The 18,351-nt window shown below is 38.2% G+C and overlaps 1 long non-coding RNA gene across 1 annotated transcript in view; it reads right to left on the reverse strand.

Moving 5' to 3' along the window:
- Positions 1–8,796: 8,796 nt before the first annotated feature.
- Positions 8,797–18,351, reverse strand: part of LOC140633395 (uncharacterized) — a 72,835-nt gene continuing 63,280 nt past the window's right edge. The window contains exon 6 of the long non-coding RNA XR_012031005.1: positions 8,797–8,844. This is a non-coding gene — a long non-coding RNA (uncharacterized lncRNA). The remainder of the gene's footprint in view (positions 8,845–18,351) is intronic.

Below are 18,351 nucleotides of genomic sequence, written 5' to 3' on the forward strand. Positions count from 1 at the left end.
TAATCTGACTAGATATAGACATGCTGATGAGGGGAGGGGGCACCTAGGTAGTAGGGTCTATTAGGCAACCGACTCTTGGTTTTGGCTCAGGTCTTAATCACAGGGTCCTGAGATCAAGCCCTGTGTTGCGCTCTGCACTGAGTGTGGAGTCTGCTTTCTCTCTCCTCTGCCCCTTTCGCAACCCCCCACCCCTGCCATAAATAAATCTTTAAAAAATGCGAACGAGTCTATTTCCAGTGGTGAAGATAGCACTGAAGGTCCATGGTGTGATCTGGCCATGGAAAGATGCAAAATATCTGCCCTGGATACTCCCAATCAACCACTTACAAGAAGCAAGGAACTGCATGATTGTGTATGTGATACAGACAATTTTGGAAATCTAATGGATATAATGAGGTTGACTGGTTACTTCTGATGTTTCTGGAATGAGAAAAAGGATGAATTTAGGAATTCGAATTCCCAGCTCAAGCTCCCCATAAATTACTCAAAACTTCTCAGGTGCCTGAAGCAGATCCTTGTCTCCTATAGCCTCAGGGATGAGGCTGCTGAGAAGAGAATGCATAATCTCATCCTGTGATTGGCCACTGAGTTCCACAAATCACCAGTCAACTGTCAGCCTCACAGGGTGACTGATCATTGACTGGGAAAGAATGGGATTCTGTAAATTGGAATAAGAATGTGTGGAAAAATGCTGGTGAAGCTGGGGACCTGAGTCCCTAAATTCTAATGAGTTTTCTCTGCCAGTGGAATAGGCCTCTCCACTCTTTACCTGTGTCTGAGGAGATTAACTCTGCCTAAGGAAACTAATGGTTTTCCCTAAAGCAGTTGCTACACAAGAATATTGTGATTGCCCTCACTCTAAACCTGTAAGTGACTCAAGTTCTAAGAGGCTCCTAAGGGTGACGTGCACAAAGACTCATGAGGAGGTACGCTACACTTCAAAATAACTACTTGCATTTTTCTAATTTACACAGGAATCTGGGAAATCTGTGTGGCAATGGATATTGAGAGTATGGGATAACAGTGGAAGGAACACAATTTTGGATCAGGCTGCATTTATTTACATGGGCTCACTGAGCAGAGATTCTGTATTTAATGTTACCACTCTGGAACTTAGAAAAGGCTGTAAAAGTTTGTTTGGCTGAAAAGTGGACCAAAAAGTGGCCCACAGTTAGTGAAATAGAAATTCAGGACTTGCCTTGGTTTAACATAGAGGAAGAGACTCAGAGGCTTGGGGATTTTGATATATTAGAGTGGATTTGTCATTTAAGATGTACTCAACTACCATGGGAGGGTCCAGAAGACGTACCATTTACCACTTATATGAAAAATAAATTTCTTTTTTTTTTTAAGATTTTATTTATTTATTCATGAGAGTCACGGAGAGAGAAAGGCAGAGACACAGGCAGGGGGAGAAGCAGGCTCCATGCAGGGAGCCCAACATGGGACTTGATTCCGGGTCTCCAGTTTCAGTGCACTTCACCCTTAGGATCCTCTTAGAACTTGAGTCACTTACAGGTTTAGAAGCAAAAAAGGAGAGTGAGGGCAATCACCATAGTCTTGTGCAGCAACTGCTTTAGGGAAGGTCTTTTCTATTTCCAAGTTTCAGGCCTTGGGCTGAAGGCGATGCTAAACCACTGAGTCACCCAGGTTGCCCCGTAAAATAAATTTCTGAAGAGAAATCTGGCATCTTTGAAGGAGCATTACGATCACTCTTCTATAGATGCCAGATCTTGCAGTGGACACTTTACAGTCAGTGGTTTGGGAAACCTAACTGTAGTCAGAGTAATAAGATCCTAGGATGGCAGGAGCCAGGAGGTGACACTCAACTGGCAAAGCAAGGTAGACATGATTACCATAATGGACAGCAGAGTCAAACAGTAATCAGAACTTGCACAGACCTATCGCATTGGCTGGTGGATCTGGATGTTCCTAGAAATGAAATGGATAGGAAGCCTACTGAATTCTCACTTGATTTACATACACAGTAAAGTTCTAGGTTGAATGAATAAAAGTTTAACTTGAATTAAAATAGATGTACCTCTAGTCAACTCCCCCTTTATTTTTAAAAAGGATTTATTTATTTTTAGAGAGAGAGTGTGCACACTCAAAACCTGCACAAGAACAGGAGGAGGGGTAGAGGGGGAGGGGGAGGGAGACAGAGAGAATCTCTCAAGTAGACTCCACGCTGAGGGCTTAATCCCACAAACCCATGAGTTCACGACCTGTGCTAAAACCAAGAGTCAGATGCTTAACAGCTACCCAGGTTCCCCAACTCTCCTTTTAAAAGAAAAACAAACAAACAAAAAACAAGTTAATTATCCAATTTTCTTCTCTGTAGGAATTTTATTTGCACTGACTTTTTTTTGGTGGGGTGGACAACACCCTACTACAGAGAGGCTATAGTGCTACAGCTGTCCACTTCTGGAAAGTGCTAGCATATTGTTCAGAATTATCTACACATCAGACTGATTTTTTTTTCTTCCCCAAATCAACTGCTATAGGAAATTGAGTCACTTTATTCAATGCTACCTACTCGTGCCTTTAGAATCTGCTTAAACACAAACCTGTATAAGAGTTTCATTTGATAATGGAGTGATGCTGTGCATATCAGAATTATGGTTCACACAACTCAATTCATGATGGTCAACTTATATCACATGATGCACATAGCTCTTGGGTAAATATTCAATTTTCACTAAGGCCAGAAGCTGGTTTTCAAACAGTTTTCTGAAAAAGACAGAATAACTTCTTCCCCCGCTGAAATCATAAGGTTTTGAGGTCTATTAAAAACTGGCAATCTTGGAAAATATTTTGTATATGGATTAGAGAAATGCATCCTCGCCCAAAGTATATAATCTATAAAAAAATTCAGAGTCTCACTAGGCATTGCACTTCTTTTTTTAGTGATAAGATATACCAGGTGTATTAATTTGTTCATTACTTTGGAGAGGTCTTAACATGCTCTAGACCACCGGACCTCTAGAAATCTCACTAAGGTGATACGATCCTGAATTTCTGGATTTTATTTTATCCCTTGGAATGAATGTTTGTTTGTTTTACCAAAGTATCAGGCAGGATAGTTTCTAGCTTTTGATCAACAAATATCATCATGATATCAACAATCGTCATGAAAGCATCAATGTAGTAGACCACACTGATTTCATGTAGAATGGTTAGATGATCAGTTCTTCTGCAGATTAAATTGTGGTGGAGTGCTAGAGTGTTGGCAAGTTAAATCTGTTAGGGTATCTTGCTGTATTTTTTAGGTGAAAACAAACTTCTCCTAAAATAAGTATATAGGAAAAAAAAATCGACAGATTCCTGCATGTCGGGTACCCATGTTTTTCTGCTCCCCAAGAGAAACTGCATCTGCAATAGAGCTGCATCGTTGCAATCGTGGCTGAATCATTGTATGTGACCCTGGTTTTACTATTTTGGTAGACAGAGGCAGTTGTAGGTGTTTAAACTTGGCCTTTCCTAACATAACAATTTTCATTTCGTATGTAAGAGAATCAACATGGAGATTTTACCAGTTGCTGAGTATGCTTATTCCAATTGTATTTCAGAAGTGGGTGGATAATCATGGGATTTGTTCTGGCATCTACCAGGTCTGCTGTGAGATAGCCAAAGTCAAAACTCTATTAACTACGTGAATCCAAAAGCCTCCACTGTTCCTGGTAGATCACAATGCTGTGTGGTTCATGAAGATGTAGCATTATTTCAGAGTGAGTGTCCAATAATGCCCCCAAAGCCTTTCTACTTTCCTTCCTCTAACACTTGTTCACATGGGTAAATAGCTGTACATTCCTTTGGAGCAAGTCCATAAGACTTACAGCATAAAGTTTAGGCACTGTTTTAAGGTTCTTCAAGGGGACCTCAGTCTTCATCAAGGCTTCCTTTCATTCAAGGGATTCTGGGACTAAAGTATGGGAATTAGGGAGAGAGCCATGACTCTAAATAGTGATGATTCAGATCAGATCTCAGTTCACCAAAGCAAGAGATTTTTGCTTATACAAATCATGTAAGACATTAGTACAGTAGTCCTCCTCCCCCACCCCCAGCCCCCCATATTGGCAATTTTGCCTTCCATATGTTTTCAGTGACTTCTGGTCAACCATGGTCTGGAAGCAGATCATCCTTCCTCTGATATATTGGCAGAAGGTAAATAGTAGCCTAAAGCTACATTCACCTACTTCATCTCATCACATAGGCATTTTATTATCTCACTTCATCATAAGAAGGTAAGTATGGTACAATAAAGTATCTTGATGGAGAGAGAGAAACCTTGAGAGACAGAGAGAAAGGATAGCACACTATATTGCTAAAATTGTCCTATTTTGTTATTAGTTACTGTTTTAATCTCTTACTGTCCCTAATTTATAAACTTTATCATACATCTGTATGTTTAGGAAAAATACATAGTATATACAGGGTTCAGTACTATCTGCAATTTCAGGTGTCCCCTGGGGGTTGTGAAACATACCCCCTGCAAATAAGGGGAACTACTGTAGTAACCATTTTCATTGACAAAGATCGCCAAGGATGGAATTATTCTGATAATTCTTTCGGTATTCATTCTCATCATAATAATTCCCATTTTGTCTTTGTGGACTGAATGCTGTCATTGGGGTTCTGTTTCTCTGGGATCCCATCAATGTCACTGAATTCAGGGAATCCATTTTGATGGGAGCATCTCCCGCTATAATTTCTAGCCTATGGACAACAGCCACTGGAGATATTTTTAAAAACTAGCACTCTCTTCACCACTGTATTTTTCAATACAGAAATAACCTATGGACCTTTCTGGGGTAAACAGGTAGGGAAAGGGGTAGGTTGCTCATGATAAATCCATCTCCTTGTTCCTATCTAAACTTTCAGATACTTTCATCTACTGTTTATAAATGAAAATCTACCATAATAGTTTTAGTTAATGCAGATCACTTTTGAGCTCAAGTTTCATTCATTCATTCATTCATTCATTCATTCATTCATTCATTCTTAATGGGTATTAAGCCAAAAGCTAGAGCCACTATCAAATGTTCAAGCTAACAAACTGAACCTAAGCTAGTTACTTAGTTTATTCATAGCAATATAGTTATCTTATCTCCCAACATTATATTCCTTCTACCCTGAGAATTCATTCTCATACATATTCCTAAGAGTTCTGTGAATCTTAAGTGGAAAAATCTTGCAATTCTTTGAGTGTGTCTATAATATCTTTCCAGGTCATACTTTGAATCCATAGCTCTAAGGTCTGCTGGGATTTAAGTCTGGATAGAAGTCTAGCAGCACTGAGAGTCAATTGGTGAGAGAGTGAGAGCTTGAGGAATAGTTTTTTGTTGTTGTTGTTGTTGTTGTTGGTTGGTTTTTAACTATAACCTTTCATAGAAAGTGAAAATGGGCTATCACTACTGATAATGGAACATGGGCAGATCTGGGGAGTTTTGCAGAATCTCCCCATATGTTCTGATTACATTTTTCAATCAATGCTGTAACTGTTTGAAGAGACAGGGCTGTGAATACTGTGAATTCCGTATGTGCTGAAATTCAGCAAATGGCAAGATCTAACCTGGGATTGTTTTTTAGGAATCTTCTCCTTGTAGTTACAGGGATAATGGATTCTTTCAGAATGACCATAGAGACTTTCTGGTTCCTTACCCAGGGCTAGAGTTTGGAGTTTAAAGCCCTGAGCTCATTATTTTTCTTTCTCTGAGTTTATTATATATTTAGAAGAAATATAGCAACCTTGGTCTTCATAATCTTTATTCCCATTATAATGTTTTACCATAGCAGCTACGTGATTACCCAAAGCTTTGCATAGCCACTAGACCCTTCTGGGTGACTTCAGGAGACAACTAAAGGTGCTCTGACACAGTATGCCATTTGCTAACAGCATTCCATTTGGCACTAGAAATGAACTAATTTCCATTAAGGCAAAACACGTCAGAGAATCAGTTCTACATTCCCATCTTTAAGGCTATGTTCCCCTGGAAGCACCTCCATCACCAAAACCTTTCTAAGTCTGGGTTTCATTGGAAAAACAACTATTACCTGAATGTTTTAGATTGAGTTCCATGCACTCAGAGTCTTAGACAAGGATTCTCTTGAAAGGGATTGAGGGTATTCTCAGAAACTGCTAAGAAAGAGAGAGAAGTGGGATAGGAGCTGGGGGTAGAGGACAAACTAAAGTGACTTTTAGCTAAAATCTAACCTTACTCTAATAATACCCTGAATAATTCTTGAGCATGAGTGACACCATGGAATAGCCTTTTCTTAGGGAAAGGGGCCCAAGTAGATAAAGGTCACCCAGGAATTTTTGGGTGGAGTGGCATCCACAGGTGATGGCAGCGCTTCAGAGAAGAGCGAAGCCAGGTATCATTAGCTGCCAATGTCGCAGAACATGACCACGGGGATGGGTACATTGACCAGTAAAGGGGATCTGGGCAGATCACCAACAGTGTCTACTAACATGTTCTCTGGGTTATGTCAACTCTTTTATAATATCAAGGTTTTGTAATTAGGTACAAAAATTAAGAATTATGTATCTTCATGGTGTGCTGATATAATTTCATTATAAAATATTCCCGTTTACCTCTAGTAATGCTTCTTGTGTTTAAGTCTATTATGTCTGTTGTTATAATTGTGACACTAGCCATCTTTGATTATTGTTTGCATGGTATATCTTTTTCTTCCTTGTTCCTACATTTGAGGTGTGTTTTTAATAAGCAACATTAAGGAAACGCATTCTAATAATCTGTTAATTGCATCATTTGTCCCATTTACATAAAATGTTATTACTGTGTTTTTATGGTAATTTCTACTTATTTGCTTTTTATTCATCTCATTTGTCCCACTTTGCTTTCTGACTTCTTTGTTCATTAATTTATTGTTATGATTCTATTTCCCCTCTATTAACTTATTGACTTTAAATTATTTTACTATTCTTTTACATCGTACCCTAGAGATTACAATATGCATCTTTAATTTAATACAATTTAATACAAATTGGTACTTTTTATCATTTTTCAGTCAATGTGAGAACCTCATAACTGTAACTACTTGTCCCCAAATTTTCTAATTGTCATTTTTGTAAAACTTCAAAAGCTTTGCTTATATAGATTTTACCTGAAAAATCCTCATGTAGTCATTGTCTTAATTTTGTTTTTAGTGTTTTTTCTTGTTTGTTTATTCTTGTTCTCTGTTGTTTTGGTGTACAGATCTAGGTTTTAACACAGGCATAGATTCATGGAAATGTCACCCACTCAGGATGTGGAACTGTTCCATGTATGAAATAAGCATTTAAGTAATTTTCTTTTCTATACTTTTCCTTCTTTTGTGGTCTCTTTGCTTCAGCTCATATAATTTTTGTTGATCTATCTTCACTACACTAATTCTCTTCTGATTCTCGCCTGCTCTAAGGTAAAGTATTTAATTTTTTTTTAAAGATTTTATTTACTTATTCATGATAGTCACAGAGAGAGAGAGAGAGAGGCAGAGACACAGGCAGAGGGAGAAGCAGGCTCCATGCAGGGAGCCCGACATGGGACTCGATCCCGGGTCTCCAGGATCGCGCCCTGGGCCAAAGGCAGGCACCAAACCGCTGCGCCACCCAGGGATCCCTCATTTAATTTTTACTTTCAATATACTGCATTTTTATTTAATGTTTGTTGTTTTTAATTAATTACTTGGCATTCTCATTCTCTGGAGAAATTATCCATCTTATCAGTTTTTGTATTTGGATTGTCCATAGCTTTGTTTTCCTTAATTGGTCTTTTGTTGTTGTTGTTGTTGTTTTGTTTTGTTTTGTTTTGTTTTGTTTTGTTTTGTTTTTTAGGTGAGGCATGCCTTTTAGTACAAGAATTTTTGTTTATTTATTAATTTTAAGTAAGCTCTATGCTCAATGTGGGGATTGAACTCAAGATCCCTAGATCAAGAGTCACATGCTCTGCTGACTGAGCCAGCCAGGTGATCTATTACTTGAGTTTACAAACAAGAAGGATGGGTGGGGGTGCCTAGCTGGCTCAGTCAGTTAAGTGTCTGCCTTAGGCTCAGGTCATGATCCCAGGGTCCTGGCATTGAACCCCTTGTTTAGCGGGGAGCCTGCTTCTCTCTCTCCCTCTGCTGCTCCCCCTTCTTGTGCTTTCTCTCAGATAAATAAATAAAATTAAAAAAAAAAAAAGAAGAAGAATGGGTGAACGGAAGGAAGATGAGAGAAAGAAGGGGGAGAAAGTATTTTGTTGCTGTTGTTCATGGTTCTAGGTACACTAGATAATTTTCAATTGTGCGACAGATAAAATATTTGATGAATTGTAGTTGTAATAATTTCACTTTCCTCTAAAGAGAGTTTATTTTACCCTGTGGTAGTGTTTAGATTCAGGATATACCACTGTAATATCATCAGAGATTAACTAGATTTGGGGCCAGATTATAGTTTGAGGGGGCTCTGGTTCATCACCACATAGCTCTCCAAGCACCCCAAATGAGAACCTCAAGAGATTTATTAGGTACATCCAGGTCTTCAGAACAGGTTCTGATCTCAATTATTTGTCTCTTTTACAGCATGAAACTATAAAAACCTCTAATCTGTTTTCTAGTATCTTTCCTTTCTCCTTAGCCTCTCGATCTATGCATTTCAGGAATTTGGCAACTTCTCTGTGCAAGAATCTACCACATATAAGAATTCACTTTTTTGGGGATTCCTGGGTGGCGCAGCGGTTTGGCGCCTGCCTTTGGCCCAGGTCGCGATCCTGGAGACCCAGGATCGAATCCCACGTCGGGCTCCGGGTGCATGGAGCCTGCTTCTCCCTCTGCCTGTGTCTCTGCCTCTCTCTCTCTCTGTGACTATCATAAATAAATAAAAATTAAAAAAAAAAGAATTCACTTTTTTATTCTCCTCTTCTTGTCAGGATTTTAGTGTCTTAAGTCCTAGCAATCATGAACTCCAAAATCATCTTTCTACCTTTCTGAGATGGTAAAAAAAAATACTGCTGGCTCTTTATTTCTTCACAATATTCATGTAATCTTGAACTTTCGGCTTCTACCCACTACCTGCAACTCCACCAATAATCAGCAGATGCCCTCAGAAACAGTATGGCTCTAAGAATGTAGGCTTATATCTGTCAGTTCTCTTCCTAATACACTGGTCAAAATTCACATTTCTGAGACTTGTTCTGTCTCGCTTGACTTTTATGCCTATCATCGGCCAAATGAAGTCAGTACCCCTTATGGAAAGTTCCAAAAAGAGCACAGAAGGACCTGAACTATAAAGGCTGTGGCCTCTCCAGTCCTATTGCCTCAGTAGCTCTCAATGATGCTTTAACATTTTTTGTGTGTTTTTTGGCTTTTTAAACTGTATCTTATAACTTACATTTCCTATCTTACTAAGAATGTAAGTCCTCCATAGTATATTACACTCTGTCAAAAGGGTAAGTCCAGCTTGCACTGCTGTTGAGTTGATCAGTATTGAGCCCTGACTTTCTTGGCTAATCATGGGCAAAGAAATCAAGCAAAACACATCAAGTCCAAGAAATATAAATGTGATCAGGATATTAGAATGTATAAAGAAAGTTTAAACTGTACAGCCATCCGAAAAGTTGGCTTACAAACTGTGGAAGGAGCCTCAGTGTCCATCGAAAGATGAATGGATAAAGAAGATGTGGTATATGTACTCAATGGAATATTACTTAGCCATTAGAAATGACAAATACCCATTATTTGCTTCGATGTGGAGGGACCTGGAGGGTATTGTGCTGAGTGAAATAAGTCAATCGGAGGACAAACATTATATGGTCTCATTCATTTGGGCAATATAAAAATCAGTGGAAGGGAATAAAGGGAAAGGAGAGAAAATGAGTGAAAATATCAGAGAGGGTGACAAAACATGAGAGACACCTAACTCTGGGAAACGAACAAGGGGTAGTGGAAGGGGAAGTGGGCGGGGGGTTGGGGTGACTGGGTGATGGGCACTGAGGGGGGCACTTGGCGGGATGAGCACTGGGTGTTATACTATATGTTGGCAAATTGAACTCCAATAAAAAAAAAAAGAAAAGTTGGCTCACTAATGGGGCACCTGGGTGGTGCAATCTGTTAAATGTCCGATTCTTGGTTTCAGCTCAGGTTGTAAACTCAGGGTCATGAGATGAAGCCCCCTGTTGGGTTCTGTGCTAAGTGAGGAGTCTGCTTGAGATTCTCTCTCCACCCTCTGACTCTGCCTCTCATGCGCTTTATTTATTTATTTATTTATTTATTTATTTATTTATTTATTTTTGTTTTAAGATTTTTATTTACTTGACACAGAGAAAGAGAGCACACAAGTAGGCAACGTGGCAGGCAGAGGGAGAGGGAGAAGCAGGCTCTCTGCTGAGCAGAGAGTCTGGTGTGGGGCTTGATCCCAGGACCCTGGGATCATGAGCTGAGGGGAAGGCAGACACTTAATCAGTTGAGCCACCCAGACACCCTTTTGTCTCTTTAAAATAAGTAAATAAATCTTAAAGAAAAAAAAAGACAGCTCACTAAATTACTGCTACTTAAATCAGCCAACCCATTCCTATGAATTCTACGGTATTGTGGTTATGGTTTACCTCCTTAATCAATAATGAAAGTTTTACTTAAATTATTAGTATATGTGCTTATAGTCAGTTTCTACTGCTGACATCCAAGGAACCTAACCAATTCATTCAAAGTGTACACTTAACATGTATGTATCATATAAAGATTATGAGACTACAAAGACAAAAAAATATGTTTTAATTCTTTGTAACACATTTCTGAATCTTATACATCAACTGTATATGTGCAGAATTAAAGTAAATTTTATATTTCAGATACCCAAATTAACAAAATATCATCCAAAGTGAAACAAAACTGCAATCCAAATAATCCTATAATGTAAACCACGAAAATAAATCAAAATCATTGACATAATGTGTTTACTTAAGATGATTATGGTTCACTCTAAAACAGTGCCTTTCTGATACTCACAGTCAAATCTAATCATAGTATAAAGAATACAGGAACTCGTCAGTATGTGTTCAAAATTATATTTTTACCAAAGAGCATGAATAAAACAGGGAATATAGAATGATCACTTTTACTTTAAGAATTAGTAGCAACTTAGAAATTAAAATTTGTTCCTAATGCTGTGTATATTTCATGCACACAGAACTAGAACAGCCTGCTGAAATAAAAGGAGAGATTTCTATAAACATAATAGGCTGTATTAAGCCAGCCATTATGTTGGATACGATTTCCATTTAATGTCAGAAATTGGCTTTTGAAGATGGCACTCTAAAAATCAAAGCTTTCAATTTTTGCAGCTTCCAAATTGATTAAAGAAGAAAAAGAAGTAAGTGCTAAAGAAACATTTTGAGAATATCGTCATTCAAATATCATTTTTTAAGGGGTGGGGGCAGGTAGTGCTTTGTTTTTATTACATAAGGAAAGGAAAAGGAATGATTGGGACCAGCAATGAAAAGATAACTATGTCAGGGAGGAAAAGTATTCACACCGGAGCTCTCGAAGCCCTTTGCTATTAGAATATAAATGCTACATCTTGAAATAAACTAGAAAATGAAGGAATCTTTCTTTCTCTTTAAAGTGCCAGATCAGAAGAGGCGAGCTTTTTTCTGAGAATCGAGAGAGCTGCCTTCTGAGGTTTCTGTGATCAAAAATGGGGAAACCACTGATGTGGAAAGGCTGATATTTGAATCTCACAAAACTGGTTTTCAGCACCAGTAGTGTTAATGGAAAGAATATCAGAAGCTCCAGGACCATCTAACCCATTCGCACAATAAATTTTTGCATGGGCAACTGGGGAAATCTAATTCTAAACTTACACAGGAACTCTATTCGATAATATTTCTAGTACATGAATATGCTCCTTTCGCATAATTTTTTGGTTTTGCTAAGTCAGTACGGGAGGACTGTTAGTTGTAGTAAGTTGGGGGTGGGAATAGAAACACTTGTGCCCCCGGAATCCTGCAGCTTATTCAAGGGTAGTGTTTCTTCTGCTGGGCATTAGTATTCTCTCTTAAAGAGAATATCTCGTGGTTTTATTCCAATTGAGTCACTGAAGGAAAGAAACAAGAAGTACGGATCTTAGGTGAAAAATTAGTAAAGCCCTTTCCTCCTAACTCTGGTCGATGCTTGATGCATCTTTGGTACCTCATAAAGGAATTCATCTGAACTTGTGGTTGCCCCAATTACATGCAGGGTTTTATGGAGAAGCTGCTTTAGTCTCTGCATCATACTTTCCATTTAAGAGAGTCTTAGTGGGGGGCACCTGGGTTGCTCAGTTAGGCATCTGACTCTCATTTTTGGCTCAGGTCATGATCTCAGGATCCTGGGACCAGGCCCCTCATCAGGCTCCATGCTGAGAACAGAGTCTGCTTCTCCCTCTCCATCTGCTTCTCCCCCTGCTCTCTCTCTCTCTCTAATAAATAAAATCTTTAAAAATAAAAAAATAAGTCTTAGTGATTAGTGCTTAGCATAAATTTGATGCTCAAAAATATTCATTAAATTAAGAAACCATTAGTCCTAGTCTGTCTCAATACCAATAAACTAGCATAAATTAAGATCAGTTGCACAATTCTATAGATCAAATAGGAACACCATTTACTTGGTATGTGACATTTATATAGAATAATTTATTTAACTTCTCTTAATTTCAGCTTTTTTTGTCCTGCACATTATAACATCATATTTATAAAGGGCCTTCCACAAAGCCTGATATATCACATAGGCTATTATTATTTTTATTGCAATTAGAGACATTTGCAAATGACAAATGAGCCTTCATGTCCTAAATTTGTGAAACTGTTTTTCCTCCTCATTCAGTATCTCAATAAATGATCATTTGTGGGAAGCAAAATTTCACAGTCCTACATAATCATGGGTCAATTATAAATAGCATTTTGTTTCATTTGCTATTTTTTTCCAGGATATACATACAACTTCACTACTCTATAGAGTAATTGTATAGAGTTTTCTGTAATTTCTATTGTCATCTATCATAAAATTCTGAGGGCAGGGACCTGATTTTCAACCTGCTTTCTTATTCACTGGAGCTTCTCTTCACCTCTTCACTCCCCTTAAATCAAGTACTCAAGTGCTCTGGAAATGCACTGAATGTTACAGTGGTGGTTGTTTTACTACTTCCAGGAATTGACAGGACAGGATATTTCCAGGAGGGGCTATTCAGGATCACATTTATTAATTTTTATGTATACTACTTGGCTGCAGCCACTAAATACAACAAGCAGGAAGCTGAAGCTCACTGAACACTGAGAAAAGGCAAGGCGCTCATTTTAGAGTGTGAGCATTAGGACAAAGCTGTACTCAGTTCTGGATGATAACCTATTTGTTTAATGGAAAATACTACTGCTGGAAGCTGGTCCTTTTCAATGAGAAAAGCACTGCACACTTTCAGCCCATAAATGGAACAATGGTTGGATTAATCCATAAATCAGAATAAGGAGGTAGTTGCTCTAAAACTACATTTTACTGATGCTTTTATAGGACTTACTGGTCACAAAGTGAGGGAAGGAACACTCATGTATGGAAAAGAAGTGAGGATGGGATAAAACGACAGCACCGCCTTCAAATAATAGCTTACACTGGCCTTCTTCAACTTTTATCAGTATGAATACTTATTTAAATAAAGTTACATTTATATAAACTGCATGTTAAAAGTGGGAGCACCATGAAGTCTTTCCTCTCTCACTTCCCACTTTTAACTATCTAATAAACTTCATGATCTCTAGTGCTCATCTCTGTCTACACTGGCAATGAACCATGTCCAGGCTCTAATCTGGCCTTCATTTCTGGTTTTGCTTTATTCTGACTAATTCTTTTAACTGCTCAGTCATCTTTCTAAGCTAAAAATCCTTTGTTTTTTCCCCCTTTCAACCATATCTGTTAAAATCCTTCAATTATTCCCTATTTCTTTTGGGAAGACACTCAAACTTCTTATGATAGCCTCTCACAATTTCCCAACATGGCTATGTAGTGATTTTTCTCCCTTTTAAAGAACATATGAAAAATAATGAAAGGGAATAAAGGGGGAAGGAGAAAAAATGAGTGGAAAATATCAGAAAGGGAGACAGAACATGAGAGACTCCTAACTCTGGGAAACGAACAAGGGGTGGTAGAAAGGGAGATGGGCGGGGGATGAGGGTGACTGGGTGACAGGCACTGAGGGGGCAGTTGAGGGGATGAGCACTGGGGTGTTATTCCATATGTTGGCAAATTGAACTTCAATAAAAATTTTTTAAAAATAAAAGTTTTGTTTTATGTCAAAAAAAAAAAAAAAAAGAAAGAACAAATGAAATCAACACATTGTAAGTCTTTGAAAGCCAGATATGCCATAGTCTGAATATCTGTCCTGAAGAGAAGGAATTTTCAGTGTCTGAAGGCTTGAGCGTCCTCTATTAAAAGTTTTTCGGGTAATAATATGTCTGTGTCTCAAAGTTTCTTTGCCAATGTCTCTCCTCATCTGGAAATTATGCTTGCTTTCTCGAAAATGAGATAAGTGTATTATATATGTGTGTATATTTCATTCATTTTTCATATTTCACTCACAGCTAGGCTGTGGTGTTCTCTTGTTGAACATAAACCATCTTGCAGAACAACTCAGACAAGGCTGCCACAGGAACATGATGAAATGAGACCAGAACCAAGACCACTTCATATTTCTGTCTACTCACAGACATAAACAAGGTCACTGTGCACACCACAAAAAAACATCCTCCATCTCCTGGCAAATGTGAGTGCCTGTTGCTTTATTATTATTATTATTGTTATTATTATTATTAATTATGGCCTGATCATTGCTTTAGTCTGTCTTTTTTCTAGGTAAGATTCACATATCCAGTCATAAAATTATCTCATTTCCTCATATTACCCAATGCAGAGAAAATCCCTACTTCCTTGAGTCTTCCCCAAAATTACCTAACCAAAGCCCATATTCTTTAAATTCTCACATCTTCTTACTGAGATACTCCATAGTTTCTCATGTTGCACGGTACCTTTAGTTGTTTCAACAAGAATGAAACCTAAATTATTTACAACTATAGATGTGTTCCTAGTGGCCTTTGACTAGAGGTCTTTGACGTGTTTGTGTGCATACACGCACATTTTTTTTTTAAATTTTAAGAGGCATTTTATTAACACCAGACCAAAAAAAATGTAATAAAAAAAAGTTATATGCCAACTTACACTTATGATCATGAATACAAAGCATTGAAACAATGCATTGGCAAATATAATCAGACTAGGCTTTAAAATCTAAGAGATTATAAGCTAAATTAGTTTTATCCCCTGTATGCTGGTTTGGATTAATATTAGAAAAAGCTATTAATGAAAAGTATGAATATATACTTGGTATAATAATCATTATTGAATCATTTAGAAAAGCTATTAATGTTATCCTTCCATAAAATGATTACAGAGATAGAAACTATGATCAAGTAAATATATCCCATGGAAACTTTAAAAAAAACTTTTTATTTAGTTTTTTTAACTTTTTTTTTTAACCAACAGTCATGAATAGGAATATTCATACCAGTATTATTTAAATGGCAAGAAACTCCTAGCAGCCAAAATGTCCCCCAAACAAAAGAATGGACAAAGAAATTATATATCTAAACATCAGAATTACAAAAGTATAAATGAATGAGCCACAGTCAATATATACAAAGACATATACACACTATACATACTAGTGGTTGCACCTGTTAAACCTAGACTCCTTAAGCTCTATAAAGCAACAGGTCCCTAACCCTGATGACAGTGATATAAAAGTCTTTGAAATGCAGAAATTTAGAAATGTGAGCAGAATAGAGACATCTCCTCCCAATTATTCCAGAACACCCCCCTCAAGTTCCCCTCCCCGCGCCCAACAACACAAAGAGAGACCTGGATACTTGGATACAAGGGAAAGGAACACACAACAAAATTAAACAGAGCACCACAGTTTGACCCAATTCTTAATCCAAAATTTACTAAAATAAGTTACACAACAAAAAAGTAAAAGGGCTCTGATTGAGTTTTCTACGTTACCAATCCAATGGTTCTGAATTAATTTAATAATCTGCTGAAATGCACCAATGACAAAACTTCATGTCCTTAATTGATACTGCAGCTCAAATTACAATGAGATGTGGACATCCCGCTCATTTAAACAAGGTATACATTATAATCATAGGAAAACTAGTGGACATAAGCTAGTGACCAAAAAAAGCACATCTCATCATAACTATTGGGACTACAACTTAATGTGTTCAAACAGGGCCTTCAAGGATTGAAAGACATTATATAAGACCAGTTAGTGAAGGAGTGATTTTCCCCTCTGCATCTCTATGTAATACCCTGATTTTTATCTTGTTCTTTTTTTTCTTAAAGATTTTATTTATTTAAAAAAAAGATTTTATTTATTTACTTTTTTTGACAAGGAGAGAGATTGAGAGAGAGAGAGAGAGAGAGAGAGAATGAACAGAACCTGGGAGAGTGATAGAGGGAGGAAAAGCAGGGTCTCTGGAGAGCAGGGAGCCCAATGTGGGGTTGATCCCAGGACCCTGAGGTCATGACCTTCACTGACTGAGCCACCCAGGGGCCCCTGATTTTACCTGTTCTTAAACATGGAAAGTACGGATCAGATGCCTCAGTGTGGATTACCACCATTTGATGTGGTTTCATGCATTAAGTTTCTCCTAGCCAATATTATTCAAATTACTGACTCCATCCAATTGGCAGCTATTTTGGTAACTACTATAGATCCGGCTGATATGCTCTGTTCAGTGCCAGTTTCTCAGCTGCATTTTGCCTTCACCTCCAAAGGGGCGCAGTACTCCTTTCCCCAGTTACACATGAGGTCCACAACCTTTGCAGGCAAGCTCTTACCTGCACCTACCTTTCTCCTGAAGCACAGATAGGACATTATATCGATGACATCCTCCTCCGAGGAGATTCATTTGACACACTGATTTGAGACACAAATACTCACAAAGGAGCTCCTGACAAGGGAACGGGGCGTTACTCTGAACACAGTACAAGGTTTCGCCACTTTGATTAGCTTCCCGAGGATTTAGCTGGTGAACACAGGACTGTTTTATCCCTTCCACTATCTAGAAACTGCTATTAACCTCTCAACACCCAAAATGTTAAAACACGTTCCCATTTTTTAGGGTTTTTTTGGGGGAGGATCCGTAGGCAAATTATATTCAGTGTTTGTAAATTTTACATAAGCTCATTTACCCTATTACTTGCAAACTGGCCCACCTTGAATGGAAGCCCATCTAAAAATCTGTCCAAAATTGCAATACAGTTGTGCCCTGAGAGGTACCTTCATTGTCAAAACTTTAGCAAACTCCTTTCACACCTCTTAGAGTCTTTGGACCACTCATAATGCCCATTAGTTGTCTGTGAGCTTCTGCTGCAAGAAACTACCCTGTGCTATGTGCCAAGAGAGTGGCAATTGTGGTCACAGTATACTGGGCTCTCTGGGAAATAGAGGCTCTCGTCTTTTTTTTTTTTTTTTTTTTTTTAAGAGGTTCTCATCTTATGAGAGCTTACCGCCCTCTGTATCCAGCTGCCCTTTACATGTTAGATCACAGAAGCACAAGATAGTCATAGAAGCATCCTTGCTATAAGATAAAGCCAAATCTGGGCCTTCTGGCATACTGCTATCTTTGTGAGGTGGTGGCCTTGTCTTCAGCATCCTGACAATCATCATGTTGCTAGAGGAGGTCACTCCTCTCTCAGATCCCTTGGCTAGCTGGGCCGCTCCTTGGGATCAACTAAGTGAACTGCCCTGGCAGTTCATCATACCACTGCCTGTGACAGAACCCATAGAAAAACTACTGCTTTTCATCACTTAACCAGGATGTCACCACACAGGCCCATACCCTAGCACCACAAAAATCCCAAGCTCATATGCTCTTCTTTTTCTCTCAAGCTATCTTTGCTCCAGCAGGAAAGCTTGTTCTGCTCCTTGTCCTACCCCACTCCTTGTCTCATATGTAAGTAACAAATATTTCATTTTCTCTTGCTGCAGATATGGGTTTTTCAATCCTGACAGCTGAACCAAATTTTGAATAGGAGTCCATCTTGTGTCTTCAGAGTCTACATCCAACTTGAGGGACTTTCTGTGTAAGGTGCAAGATCTGTGTGTATACTCTTTTTGTTTTTTGCATATGAATGTTCCAGTATCATGTCTTGAAAAAAGTCTTTTTCCATTGAATTGCTTTTGCCCCTTTGTCAGAGATCAGGTGACTATGTCTGTGTGAGCATAGTTCTAGGTTCTCTTTTCTTTTCCAATGGTCTGTGTTTCTCTTATTTTGCTGCACTGTGTTA

This window comes from Canis lupus, chromosome 5, assembly GCF_048164855.1.
Source record: "Canis lupus baileyi chromosome 5, mCanLup2.hap1, whole genome shotgun sequence".
Taxonomy (NCBI): Eukaryota; Metazoa; Chordata; class Mammalia; order Carnivora; family Canidae; genus Canis; species Canis lupus.